General features: G+C 51.6%; 1 protein-coding gene across 16 annotated transcripts in view; it reads right to left on the bottom strand.

Moving 5' to 3' along the window:
• The window catches only part of lpp (LIM domain containing preferred translocation partner in lipoma), a 507683-nt gene that overhangs the window by 427347 nt on the left and 65695 nt on the right, over positions 1 to 14641 (bottom strand). The window contains exon 1 of one of the 16 annotated variants that reach the window (XM_067994831.1): positions 14099 to 14119. The exons of 13 other annotated variants lie outside the window; for them this stretch is intronic. The gene's annotated coding sequence lies outside the window, so the exon portion shown is untranslated. Of the gene's footprint in view, positions 1 to 12967; positions 13060 to 14043; positions 14064 to 14098; positions 14120 to 14641 lie in introns of those variants that run through there. 2 more of the 16 variants (XM_067994834.1, XM_067994830.1) reach the window with 2 other exon arrangements.

Here is a 14641-nt window from a genome sequence, read left to right as displayed (position 1 = left end):
AAACGTGCTCACTTTTTGCTGCATTCTCTCCTCCCTTTCTCCGTGTATGGTCAGATTACTGCCTCGCTGGGGCACTGCTCCAGGTCCTGTTTACATTGATCTGTACTTCACTCTGACTTCCTCCTCAAAGGACTGAGATCTGTTTTACTTTGTTGTAACCTTCTGGGCTTCAGGCTGACAGTATTTACTGTGTAGCCCAATATTAGTGCTAGAGCAGGGATGCAATGCGCTTCGATTATTAATGTTTGCCAAATATCCGAGAACACATAATCCGTTCTTATTCCTGAAACCACAACCTGCTTCAAGCACAGAAAAAAGATATTTCTTCCATGGACTGAATTTCTCTGGTCTCAGCGCAATGTCACTCATTATACGATGTACCCTACACAGTGTGCGGAGCGTGATGCTCAGTGAACCACCCTGAGAGTGTGGGTACCCTGGTTGGGGGTGGGGGCAGGGGCATCGACTCCGGGGGGTACGAGGAGTGTTACAGTACATTGCAATACCCTCCTACCAACCCATAAACCAATACCACACAAAGCCTTAGAAACATCTCACTGCGCTTCACAAAACAAATGACTTTACACAGAATTAAATAAAATCTACAGCACAAGAACAGGCCATTCGGCCCAACAAGTCCATGCTGGTGTTTATGATCCACACGAGCCTCCTTCTTCCATACTTCATCTCACCCTATCAGCATATCCTTCTATTCCTTTCTCCCTCATGTGTTTATCTAGCTTCCCCTTAAATGCATCTATGCTATTCATAGAATCATAGAAAGGTTACAGCACAAAAGGAGGCCATTCGGCCCATCGAGTCCGCGCCGGCTCTATGCAAGAGCAATCCAGCTAGTCCCACTCCCCGCCCTATCCCCGTAGCCCTTCAAATTAATTCCCTTCAAGAACTTATCCAGTTCCCCTTTGAAGGCCATGATTGAATCTGCCTCCACCACCCCCTCGGGCAGTGCATTCCAGATCCTAACCACTCGCTGCGTAAACAAGTTTTTCCTCAGGTCACCTTTGGTTCTTTTGCCAATCACCTTAAATCTATGTCCTCTGGTTCTTGACCCTTCCGCCAATGGGAACAGTTTCTCTCTATCTACTCTGTCTAGACCCTTCATGATTTTGAATACCTCGATCAAATCTCCTCACAACCATCTCTGCTCCAAGGAGAACAATCCCAGCTTCTCCAGTCTATCCACATAACTAAAGTCCCTCATTCCTGGAATCATTCCAGTAAATCTCCTCTGCACCCTCTCTAAGGCCTTCACATCCTTCCTTAATCCCACTTTCCAGCACTTGGTCCGTAGCCCTGTGGGTTTCGGCACTTCAGGTGCACATCCAAGTACTTTTTAAATGAGTTGAGGGTTTCTGCCTCTCCCACCCTCTCAGGCAGTGAGTTCCAGACCCCACCACCCTCTGGGTGAAAATATTTCTCCTCAGCTCCCCTCTAATCTTTCTACCAATTACTTTAAATCTATGCCCCCTGGTCACTGACCCCTCTGCTAAGGGAAATAGGTCCTCCCTATCCACTCTATCTCGGCCCCTCATAATTTTACACACCTCAATTAAATCTCCCCTCAGCCTCCTCTGTTCCAAAGAAAACAACCCCAGCCTATCCAATCTTTCCTCATAGCTAAAATTCTCCAGCCCTGGCAACATCCTCGTAAATCTCCTCTGCACCCTCTCTAGTCCAATCACAACTGTACGCAGTACTCAAGCTGTGGCCTAACCAGTGTTTTATACAGTTCCTGCATAACCTCCCTGCTCTTATATTCTATGCCTCGGCTAATAAAGGAAAGTATCCTGTATGCCTTTTTAACCACCTTATCTACCTGTCCTGCTACCTTACACAAGAGACTGGATTGTTTATGTGGCATTTTAAGAAGACGGATAGTGAGTGAGTTTACAGAGAAACAGAAAAACTACATTGGGCTGTGATGTGGAGATGCCGGTGATGGACTGGGGTTGACAATTGTAAACAATTTTACAACACCAAGTTATAGTCCAACAAATTTATTTTAAATTCCACAAGCTTTCGGAGGCTTCCTCCTTCGTCAGGCCACACCGTTCACCTGACGAAGGAGGAAGCCTCCAAAAGCTGTGGAATTTAAAATAAATTTGTTGGACTATAACTTGGTGTTGTAAAATTGTTTACATTGGGCTGAATTACCAAACTTGCACAACAGGTTCTAAACCCAGGGGCATGTGTGTGGTTTTCCTTTACAGATTTACTTTAGAAAAAATGTGCAAAGTTGCATGACCTTCTCACACACCAACTAGTAGAATTAAACATTGGGCCAGATTTCGCTGAACAATTAGCAGTGTCTGAATGACGCTCACCGTTACTTACGCACAAATCGGCCAGCAACTTGCGTCAAGGAAGATACCCCGTGAATTGTGAATCGTCACAGGTTGCTGGGTGATTTGCGCCGTTCCGCCATTAGCTTCACGGAAATGGCATCTCGCCCTCAACCTCCCCATGGCTTCTGGGAAGTTGCTGCATTCGCGCATTAATTGACCATTAAATTCGTCACAGAAAGTTAAGTCTTGTGATTAACAGCATAAGCAATGTTTCAACGATGTGATGATTGTTAAGGACTGCCAATCAAGCTCTCCGGCTCAGAAAGTAAACATTTAAAACTGTGGAATTTCATTCCTTCAGGTTGTGAATTGTTTCAGGAGATTTTAAATTTCTTTTCTTACTTTTCCTTTGTCTCTTTTTTTCCCTCTCTCTCTCTTAATCAAATCTTTCATTCCCTCTCATTATTTCTCTTTCTGTACCTGATTTGACTCGATTTCACCCTCCTTCTCAGTCCTTCCTCTGTTTATTTCTCAATCCTTGAATCTCACTGATTCTGTCGTTCACTAAGGTCCCAGATGCCCTGATATCAGCTCGCACTTCCAGCAAGTTACAGGGCAATAAATTTAAAAACCTAAACGTCCACGTACAAGTCTAACTAACGTGGCGTGAGATGCCCCACTCCAGGAACATCTGGTCCATTTTATATCCAATTAAAGATGGACGGGGGTGGGGGGGGGTAACAGAGAGAGAAATATCAAAACTTATTCATGGGGCGAAAGCAGCTCAAAGCTGCTTCACATTACACGCTCATGGTTCAAAAATCCACTGCCTAAAATAAAACTTCCATTTGAAAAAAAAGCTTAAATTAGGAGCCTCAGATAATGTGCAAACTGGAATTAAAGTCTCTGATTGCTCGAGGCAAAGAGTTCCAGGACTCCCAATGTTCCACATTAAGCTGTGGGATATTAGCACTCCCATTTAACGACAAACAGCCAGTCAACTGGATCTAGTTTTAGGAAATGAGGCCGGGCAGGTGGAAGGAGTATCAGTGGGAGAGCTTTTTGGTGGTCGTGATCATAATTCAGTTAGTTTTAGCATAGTTATGGAAAAGGACAAAGATAGAACAGGAGTTAAAGTTCTCAATTGGGGAAAGGCCAATTTTACTAAGCTGAGAAGTGATTTTGCAAAAGTGGACTGGGAACAGCCACTTGAAGGTAAATCAGTGTCAGAGCAGTGGGAGGCTTTCAAGGGGAAGATTCAAGGGGTTCACAGTAAACATGTTCCCACAAAGGAAAAAGGGAGGGGCTGCCAAATCTAGAGGCCCCCCAAATGACAAGGAGCATAGAGGGTAAGATAAGACAAAAAAGGGAAGCTTATGTCAGACACCGAGAGCTCAATACTACAGAAAGCCTAGAGGAGCATAGAAAGTGCAGGGGTGAAATTAAAAAGGAAATTAGGAAAGCAAAGAGAGGGCATGAAAAAATACTGGCAAGTAAAATCAAGGAAAACCCAAAAATGTTTTATAAATACATAAAGAGCAAGAGGATAACTAAGGAAAGAGTAGGGCCTATTAGGGCCAAACTGTTCCAGAACAGCGACAACACTGGGATCTACCCGACAATGTGGAAAATTGCCCAGGTATGTCCTGTCCACAAAAAGCAGGACAAATCCAATCTGGCCAATTACTGCCCCATCAGTCTACTCTCAATCATCAGCAAAGTGATGGAAGGTGTCGTCGACAGCGCTATCAAGCGGCACTTACTCACCAATAACCTGCTCACCGATGCTCAGTTTGGGTTCCGCCAGAACCACTCGGCTCCAGACCTCATTACAGCCTTAGTTCAAACGTGGACAAAAGAGCTGAATTCCAGAAGTGAGGTGAGAGTGACTGCCCTTGACATCAAGGCAGCATTTGACCGAGTGTGGCACCAAGGAGCCCCAGTAAAATTGAAGTCAATGGGAATCAGGGGGAAAACTTTCCAATGGCTGAAATCATACCTAGCACAAAGGAAGATGGTAGTGGTTGTTGGAGGCCAACCATCTCAGCCCCAGGACATTGCTGCAGGAGTACCTCAGGGCAGTGTCTTAGGCCTAACCATCTTCAGCTGCTTCATCAATGACCTTCCCTCCATCATAAGGTCAGAAATAGGGATGTTTGCTGATGATTGCACAGTGTTCAGTTCCATTCACAACCCCTCAGATAATGAAGCAGTCCGAGCCCGCTTGCAGCAAGACCTGCACAACATCCAGGCTTGGACTCATAAGTGGCAAGTAACATTCGTGCCAGACAAGTGCCAGGCAATGACCATCTCCAACAAGAGAGAGTCTAACCACCTCCCCTTGACATTCAACGGCATTACCATCGCCGAATCCCCCACCATCAACATCCTGGGGGTCACCATTGACCAGAAACATAACTGGACCAGCCATATAAATACTGTGGCTACAAGAGCAGGTCAGAGGCTGGGTATTCTGCGGCGAGTGACTCACCTCCTGACTCCCCAAAGCCTTTCCACCATCTACAAGGCACAAGTCAGGAGTGTGATGGAATACTCTCCACTTGCCTTGATGAGCGCAGCTCCAACAACACTCAAGAAGCTCGACACCATCCAGGACAAAGCAGCCCACTTGATTGGCACCCCATACACCACCCTAAACATTCGCTCCCTTCACCACCGGCGCACCGTGGCTGCAGTGTGTACCATCCACAGGATGCACTGCAGCAACTCGCCAAGGCTTCTGCGACAGCACCTCCCAAACCCGTGACTTCTATCACCTAGAAGGACAAAGGCAGCAGGCACATGGGAACAACACCACCTGCACATTCCCCTCCAAGTCACACACCATCCCGACTTGGAAACATATCCCCATTCCTTCATCATTGCTGGTCAAAATCCTGGAACTCCCTTCCTAACAGCACTGTGGGAGAACCTTCACCACACGGACTGTAGCGGTTCAAGAAGGCGGCTCACCACCACCTTCTCAAGGGCAATTAGGGATGGGCAATAAATGCTGGTCTTGCCAGCGACGCCCACATCCCATGAACAAATAAAAAAAAGACCAAAAAGGTAACCTATGTGTGGAGGCGGAAGATGTGGGGATGGTTCTTAATGAACACTTTGCGTCTGTCTTCACAAAAGAGGGGGGGCGTTGCAGAGATTTTAGTTAAGGAGGAGGAGTGTGAAATATTGGATGCGACAAACATGGTGAGAGAGGAAGTATTAATGGGTTTAGCATCTTTGAAAGTAGATAAATCGCCAGGCCCAGATGAAATATATCCCAGGCTGTTAAGAGAAGCAAGGGAGGAAATAGCGGAGGCTCTGACCATCATTTTCCAATCCTCCCTGGCTACAGGCGTGGTGCCAGAGGATTGGAGGGCTGGTAACATTGTCCTGTTGTTTAAATCGTCATTTGGAAAGGCACGGGTTAATCAAGGACAGTCAGCACGGATTTGTTAAGGGAAGGTCGTGTCTGACTAACCTGATTGAATTTTTTGAGCAGGTAACAAGGAGGGTCGCTGAGGGTAGTGCAATTGATGTAGTCTACATGAATGTTAGCAAGGCTTTTGACAAGGTCCCACATGGCAGACTGGTCGAAAAAGTAAAAGCCCATGGGATCCAAGGGAAAGTGGCAAATTGGATCCAAAATTGGCTCAGTGGCAGGAAGCAAAGGGTAATGGTTAACGAGTGTTTTTGCGACTGGAAGGCTGTTTCCAGTGGGGTCCCACAAGGCTCAGTACAAGGTCCCTTGCTTTTTGTGGTATATATTAATGATTGGAACTTGAATGTGGGGGGCTTGATCAAGAAGTTTGCACTTGATACAAAAATTGGCCATGTGGTTGATAGTGAGGAGGAAAGCTGTAGACTGCAGGAAGATGGGCATGAAAGGGGCAAATGGAATTCAATCCAGACAAGTGTGAGGTAATGCATTTGGGGAGGGCAAACAAGGCACGGGAATACACAATAAATCGGAGGATACTGAGAGGTGTAGAGGAAGTGAGGGACCTTGGAGTGCATGTCCACAGATCCCTGAAGGTAGCAGGACAGGTAGATAAGATGGTTAAAAAGGCATACAGGATACTTTCCTTTATTAGCTGAGGCATAGAATATAAGAGCAGGGAGGTTATGCTGGAACTGTATAAAACATTGGTTAGGCCACAGCTTGAGTACTGCGCACAGTTCTGGTCACCACATTACAGGAAGGATGTGATTGCACTGGAGAGGGTACAAAGGAGATTTACAAGGATGTTGCCAGGGCTGGAGAATTTTAGTTATGAGGAAAGATTGGATAGGCTGGGGTTGTTTTCTTTGGAACAGAGGAGGCTGAGGGGAGATTTAATTGAGGTGTATAAAATGATGACAGGACTAGTTAAAGTGGATAGGGAGGACCTATTTCCCTTAGCAGAGGGGTCAGTGACCAGGGGGCATAGATTTAAGAGTAATTGGTAGAAGGATTAGAGGGGAGTTGAGGAGAAATCTTTTCACCCAGAGGGTGGTGGGAGTCTGGAACTCACTGCCTGAAAGGGTGGTAGAGGCAGAAACCCTCAACCCAACCTACAGGGCCACAGACCAAGTGGGATTAAGCTGGAGAGCTCTTCTGTGGCCGGCACGGACACGATGGGCCGAATGGCCTCCTTCTGTGCCGTAACTTTCTATGATTCTAAGTTATTGTAGCTGGGACGTTACAGTGTTAGCTCTTTTGTCTCTGCAGCCCTGGTATATTTTGATCGTACAGGGGGTTGCTTATAGACAGTGTGGAGCAAGTCTGACGTGACTATAGGGTTCCTCAGGAGCGCAGTGAACTTTCACCCCCCCGCTGCACATGTACATACACCAGCCACCACTGCACTGAAGCAAAGCACAAGGTCCAAAATTTCTGCTGGGTTGTCCAAGGATGAGAATTTTAAAATTGAGGCTTTCCTGGACCAGAAGCCAATGTAGGTCAGCGAGCACAAGGGTCACAGGTGAACGGGACTTGGTGCGAGTTAGGAAACGGGCAGCAGAGTTTTGGATGAGCTCAAGTTTATGGAGGGTGGAAGACGGGAGGCCGGTCAGGAGAGCATTGGAATAGTCAAGTCTGGAGGTAACAAAGGCACGGATGAGGGTTGCAGCAGCAGATGAGCTGAGGCAGGGGCGGAGACGGGTGATGTTACGGAGGTGGAAGTAGGCGGTCTTGGTGATGGAGCCGATATGGGGTCGCAAACTCATCTCAGGGTTAAATAGGAGGCCAAGGTTGTGAACGGCCTGGTTCAGCCTCAGACGGTGGCCGGGGAGAGGGATGGGGTCGGTGTTTGGGGAGAGGGATGGAGTCGGTGGCCGGGGAGAGGGATGGGGTCGGTGGATGGGGAGAGGGATGGGGTCGGTGGCCGGGGAGGGGGATGGAGTCGGTGTTTGGGGAGAGGGATGGAGTCGGTGGCCGGGGAGAGGGATGGAGTCGGTGGATGGGGAGAGGGATGGAGTCGGTGGATGGGGAGAGGGATGGAGTCGGTGTTTGGGGAGAGGGATGGAGACGGTGGCCGGGGAGAGGGATGGAGACGGTGGCCGGGGAGAGGGATGGAGTCGGTGGATGGGGAGAGGGATGGAGTCGGTGGCCGGGGAGAGGGATGGAGTCGGTGGCCGGGGAGAGGGATGGAGTCGGTGGCCGGGGAGAGGGATGGAGTCGGTGGCCGGGGAGAGGGATGGAGTCGGTGGCCGGGGAGAGGGATGGAGTCGGTGGCCGGGGAGAGGGATGGAGTCGGTGGATGGGGAGAGGGATGGGGTCGGTGGATGGGGAGAGGGATGGGGTCGGTGGATGGGGAGAGGGATGGAGTCGGTGGATGGGGAGAGGGATGGAGTCGGTGGATGGGGAGAGGGATGGAGTCGGTGGATGGGGAGAGGGATGGAGTCGGTGGATGGGGAGAGGGATGGAGTCGGTGGATGGGGAGAGGGATGGAGTCGGTGGCCGGGGAGAGGGATGGAGTCGGTGGATGGGGAGAGGGATGGAGTCGGTGGATGGGGAGAGGGATGGAGTCGGTGGATGGGGAGAGGGATGGAGTCGGTGGATGGGGAGAGGGATGGAGTCGGTGGCCGGGGAGAGGGATGGAGTCGGTGTTTGGGGAGAGGGATGGAGTCGGTGTTTGGGGAGAGGGATGGAGTCGGTGGATGGGGAGAGGGATGGAGTCGGTGTTTGGGGAGAGGGATGGAGTCGGTGTTTGGGGAGAGGGATGGAGTCGGTGGCCGGGGAGAGGGATGGGGTCGGTGGATGGGGAGAGGGATGGAGTCGGTGTTTGGGGAGAGGGATGGAGTCGGTGGATGGGGAGAGGGATGGAGTCGGTGGATGGGGAGAGGGATGGAGTCGGTGGATGGGGAGGGGGATGGAGTCGGTGGATGGGGAGAGGGATGGAGACGGTGGCCGGGGAGAGGGATGGGGTCGGTGGCCGGGGAGAGGGATGGGGTCGGTGGCCGGGGAGAGGGATGGAGTCGGTGGCCGGGGAGAGGGATGGAGTCGGTGGCCGGGGAGAGGGATGGAGTCGGTGGCCGGGGAGAGGGATGGAGTCGGTGGATGGGGAGAGGGATGGAGTCGGTGGCCGGGGAGAGGGATGGAGTCGGTGGCCGGGGAGAGGGATGGAGTCGGTGTTTGGGGAGAGGGATGGAGTCGGTGGCCGGGGAGAGGGATGGAGTCGGTGGCCGGGGAGAGGGATGGAGTCGGTGGCCGGGGAGAGGGATGGAGTCGGTGGATGGGGAGAGGGATGGAGACGGTGGCCGGGGAGAGGGATGGAGTCGGTGGCCGGGGAGAGGGATGGAGTCGGTGGCCGGGGAGAGGGATGGAGTCGGTGGATGGGGAGAGGGATGGAGACGGTGGACGGGGAGAGGGATGGAGACGGTGGACGGGGAGAGGGATGGAGACGGTGGCCGGGGAGAGGGATGGAGTCGGTGGATGGGGAGAGGGATGGAGTCGGTGGATGGGGAGAGGGATGGAGTCGGTGGATGGGGAGAGGGATGGAGTCGGTGGATGGGGAGAGGGATGGAGTCGGTGGATGGGGAGAGGGATGGAGTCGGTGGATGGGGAGAGGGATGGAGTCGGTGGACGGGGAGAGGGATGGAGACGGTGGACGGGGAGAGGGATGGAGACGGTGGCCGGGGAGAGGGATGGAGTCGGTGGCCGGGGAGAGGGATGGAGTCGGTGGATGGGGAGAGGGATGGAGTCGGTGGACGGGGAGAGGGATGGAGACGGTGGACGGGGAGAGGGATGGAGACGGTGGCCGGGGAGAGGGATGGAGTCGGTGGCCGGGGAGAGGGATGGAGTCGGTGGATGGGGAGAGGGATGGAGTCGGTGGCCGGGGAGAGGGATGGAGTCGGTGGATGGGGAGAGGGATGGAGTCGGTGGCCGGGGAGAGGGATGGGGTCGGTGGATGGGGAGAGGGATGGAGTCGGTGTTTGGGGAGAGGGATGGAGTCGGTGGATGGGGAGAGGGATGGAGTCGGTGGCCGGGGAGAGGGATGGAGTCGGTGGATGGGGAGAGGGATGGAGTCGGTGTTTGGGGAGAGGGATGGAGTCGGTGGATGGGGAGAGGGATGGAGTCGGTGGCCGGGGAGAGGGATGGGGTCGGTGGATGGGGAGAGGGATGGAGTCGGTGTTTGGGGAGAGGGATGGAGTCGGTGGATGGGGAGAGGGATGGAGTCGGTGGCCGGGGAGAGGGATGGAGTCGGTGGATGGGGAGAGGGATGGAGTCGGTGGATGGGGAGAGGGATGGAGTCGGTGGATGGGGAGAGGGATGGAGTCGGTGGATGGGGAGAGGGATGGAGTCGGTGGCCGGGGAGAGGGATGGAGTCGGTGGATGGGGAGAGGGATGGAGTCGGTGGCCGGGGAGAGGGATGGAGTCGGTGGATGGGGAGAGGGATGGAGTCGGTGGCCGGGGAGAGGGATGGAGTCGGTGGATGGGGAGAGGGATGGAGTCGGTGGATGGGGAGAGGGATGAAGTCGGTGGATGGGGAGAGGGATGGAGTCGGTGGACGGGGAGAGGGATGGAGTCGGTGGCCGGGGAGAGGGATGGAGTCGGTGGATGGGGAGAGGGATGGAGTCGGTGGCCGGGGAGAGGGATGGAGTCAGTGGCTGGGGAGAGGGATGGAGTCGGTGGATGGGGAGAGGGATGGAGTCGGTGGATGGGGAGAGGGATGGAGTCGGTGGCCGGGGAGAGGGATGGAGTCGGTGGCCGGGGAGAGGGATGGAGTCGGTGGCCGGGGACCGAAGACATTGACCAGGGACTGTATCAGTTAGTCTCAGTCCCCCTGGGCTAATGAAACGGGGGTATGGGTGACAGGGTGGCGGGGTGGGCGGGGAGAAATCAGGCAGAGCTTGTGAATACCCCGGGGGGTACGAGTAAAAATCATGGTGCAATAGTCTGCTGACACTGACCGTCCAGACTCACACATGGAGAGTAGACGCCTTGGCAAGATACGAGAGCTCGACTACAGAAGGAGAGGAGTGAAGGACCCTGGACAGGGGAACAGTGACAAATTAACTGCAAATGAGAGAAGAATATTTCTAACAGTCCTGCTGCCTGGAGTGTTTGCCCTGAGCATATCTCAGCAGAAAGATTTTTTTAAATTGCAGCATTAGAATTAAAAGATATCTTACAACTCCCTGTACAGTTCATGGATCATGAACCTAAAATAAAACGGGAATCGGGATAGATCAGGATAGGAAATAAATCCTGAAATGGATTCCCGTCTATATCCAGCCTCAACTGAGCTGATACCAATTTTACATTCCTGACATTACAATAGTGACTACACTTCAAAAGTACTTCATTGGCTGTAAAGCTCTTTGGGACGTCCTGAGGTGGTGAAAGGAGCTATAGAAATGTAAGTTCTTTCTCTCCTTCCGTGGGGTACCCGACTCCTTTTGAAGATGGAAAGGTTAAGGAAATACTTTCAGTACAAAATACTCCTCCCACATGTATGTACGGCTTACAGTAAATGCCTCCTCCCACAGAGTCACTGAAGCATTTTCTACCTGCTGGAGGTCGGCTCAGTTTATTTAAACATGTGGAGGAGAATTTCATTCTGATAAATACTTCCCCCAACCTGTTCCTCTCAGTGAAAACCTTTCACCACTAGGGAGAAGCAGGGACCTCTTCACCTTCGAAAAGGAGCTGGATAATTGGGGAACAGTAGTGTAGTGCTTCTGTTACTGGACCAGTAATCCAGAGAACGGGAGTTCAAATCCCACCAGGGCAGTTTGAGAATTTGAATTCAATTTTTAAAAAAATAATCAACGTAAAAATCTGCAATCAGTAAAAGTGACCGTGAAGCTGTCAGATTGTTGTAAAGACCCAACTGGTTCACTGATGTCCTTTAGGGAAGGAAACCTGCCGTCCTTACCCGGTCTGGGCCTATAGGTGACTCCAGCCCCACACCAACGTGGTTGACTCTTAACTGCCCTCTGAAGTGACCTCTCGGTTGTATCAAACTGTTACAAAGAATAACCAGCACTGTGGGAGAACCGTCACCACACGGACTGCAGCGGTTCAAGAAGGCGGCTCACCACCACCTTCTCAAGGGTAATTAGGGATGGGCAATAAATGCCGGCCTCGCCAGCGACGCCCACATCCTGAGAATTAATAAAATTAAAATCCTGTCGACAGGGCAGGAATCTAGTTGGATAATGTAAAGGCGCGCACTAACACCCCTTTCCCATGGTCTAAGCTGCAGGTCTTTTCATCACCTGGGGGGGGAGGTGGTATCAGTTACAGTCCCACACAGATCAGGCATGGTTCAGGATCCATCCTGGTCCACACAGTGAGTCAGCTCATCTCCCCCAGGGTGGTGCTACAATTGACATCAGCTCCCCTGGGGTGGGGGGGGGGGGGGGAACGTCAGCCTGTGAGCGGGACTAGTGCGTGCTGATGGACACCAGGCGATGCCTCCTGTAGTAGACACCCACTATCAAGGCTCACACTTCAAGAACGGCCCCTTGGACAGAGTACTGGCCAGCTCCAAGCTCCAAGCACGCACAAGAACTGTAACAAGTGTGTCAGCCTTTCATAAAAAGAATGCAGCCCACAAATTCCTTCTTAAATATTTGCTCATTTCTTTCCCTATTTCACTGTACTTCCCTCCCTAATATCTTGTCGCAGTCTTGCAGACTTTGGGTTAGTTTGAATCATCATGAAATCACCATATTTCTTCAATTTGAGATTTCCTGCACCATTTAAAAAGGGCAGTGTCATCACAAAATGTCTGGCCTGCAAGCAAATATTTGAATACACAGAGTCCAAAAGATTAGATATATACAAAATAACAGATCACTATCGTGCTTGGGCTGGAGGCCTCCTTCCTTCTCTCTCTCTCTCTCTCTCTCCCTCCCTCTTTCTCTCTCCCTCCCCCTTCTCTCCCCTTTCTCCTCTCCCCTCCCCTCTTGCCCCTCTCCCTTCTCTCTCCTCTCTCCCGCCTCTCTCTCCTCTCTCCCGCCTCTCTCTCCCCTCTCTCCCCCCCCTCTCCCCCCTCTCCCCTCTCTCTCCCCTCTCTCCTCTCTCTCCCCTCTCTCCTCTCTCTCCCCTCTCTCCCCTCTCTCTGCTCTCCCTCTGCTCTCCCTCTCTCTCTATCTATCTCTCTCTCCCCCCTCCCCACTCTCTCCCCCAGCCCAGCTCAGAGTGCAGAGGGAGCAGTTTGACCGCTCACCGACCAGTTTCTCTCGAACAACAGTCATTAGTCACGGACAGCACTGCAAAACAGCCTGCAACATCCCATTGCCCCTGCAGGAGGAGCTCCGCATCTCTGCTCAGCATTTTCCAGATTAAGACCAGAGAGTCAACAGGAAAGAGAGGAGAGGAGGGAGGGGAAAAGGGGAGGGGAGGGGAGGGTGGAGAGGGGAGAAGGGAGGGGCGGGGAGAGAGGGGAGGGGAGAGACAGAAAGAGAAAGAGAGAGAGTGAGAGATTTATATGATTGGCTGGTACATGAAGCAGAAAGAATGTTAACACTAAATCCTTTTTTCTGAAGCATAAATACTGCGCACAAAAGTTTGTCTTTTGGTGGTCACTGGACACTGGATCTTGCCCCATCCTCTTACACTGTGCAGAACCAATAACTTTGAAAAGCTCCTGGCTCATTACTTTGATTGCAGATGGAATGTTACCAGGACAGCTTCTCAAGTGTCTGACTAACTACTGGGACCTCGGTGATCACAGTGATTTGGAGGATATGGTAACAAGGACTGAGGTTACATTCCCGTCACTCAGCCTCCTCGATCTGTTTGCCGTCTCAGTCACAATCTGCTGCCGACCAGAGGGAATTCCTTCAACAAAAACAAGGACCAACCAGAAATCAAACATAGTTTATATATTGTAGAAAACCACCAAACAACAGGACAAAGAGGGTAACATTGCTACCAGGAGCTGCATCAAACTGCACAAGGGAATCAAAGTGGAGACTGTTCCTCCGCAGTTTGTGGGGAGAGTGATCGGCAGCAGTTGATGCAGCTAAACACAATCCCGCAGCCTGACTCAAACACCAATCACAACCTGGATAGACACACACGCCCAGCACTGAACTCACTCACCCTCTCATCACCTGTCACACCATTACCTGAAGCAGAGTCCCCACCTCCTCAAACAATAAGCTCGTCGCCACCTTTTATAAAAGCCATAAAGATTGCAGTCCCCACCTTATCCGGAGCTATAACTGTAAGGCAGTGAGCTGCGGGCGATCTCAGTCACTCTGAGCTCTACCCTGAACAAGAGCCCGAGCTGATACTCACAGACCCAGACTGAGTCCCACCAGCGTCCATGTTTAAACATTCAAGGTGAACTCACACAGACTCCCTCCATGTCTTATAAGGTGTAAACAGAGGCAGGCAGTGCGGGGAAGGCAAGGGGCAATGTTTGGGCACCTCTCTCCGACAGGGCTTGGAAGAATATACATCTCTCCTGTGACACAACAGTGAGGAGATGCTGGGCAGGGGAGAACTCGCAACCCACTCGGGGGGTGAGGGTAAAGCACCCGAGCACCCCCTCACAACCGGAGGAAACACGAGTTCCAGTCTTTGCTCTCAGCATAAACAGGGGTCAATAGGTTCACAGCACACATCAGACCTGCCCGACAGTGGACTTTGGCCACACGGAGACAGAGTTTACAGGTCACACTTTCACCGGGATTTCAGCGAAGTGTACGTCTGGGGGTCTGACAGTTCCAAATTGTGCCCAGATTGTGAAAATAAACCCAGCAGCAAATTATACAATCTCTCCAAACAAACTTGGATTATCTCTACAGAGAGCAGTTTCATCTGAATAACACTGGGGCACAGGTCTGTCACTGTATAACACTGGGGCACAGGTCTGTCACTGTATAACACTGGG

This window comes from Heptranchias perlo, chromosome 13, assembly GCF_035084215.1.
Source record: "Heptranchias perlo isolate sHepPer1 chromosome 13, sHepPer1.hap1, whole genome shotgun sequence".
Classification (NCBI taxonomy): Eukaryota; Metazoa; Chordata; class Chondrichthyes; order Hexanchiformes; family Hexanchidae; genus Heptranchias; species Heptranchias perlo.
Note: the sequence above shows the minus strand (reverse complement) of the source record. Positions and strands in the feature narration are given on the sequence as shown.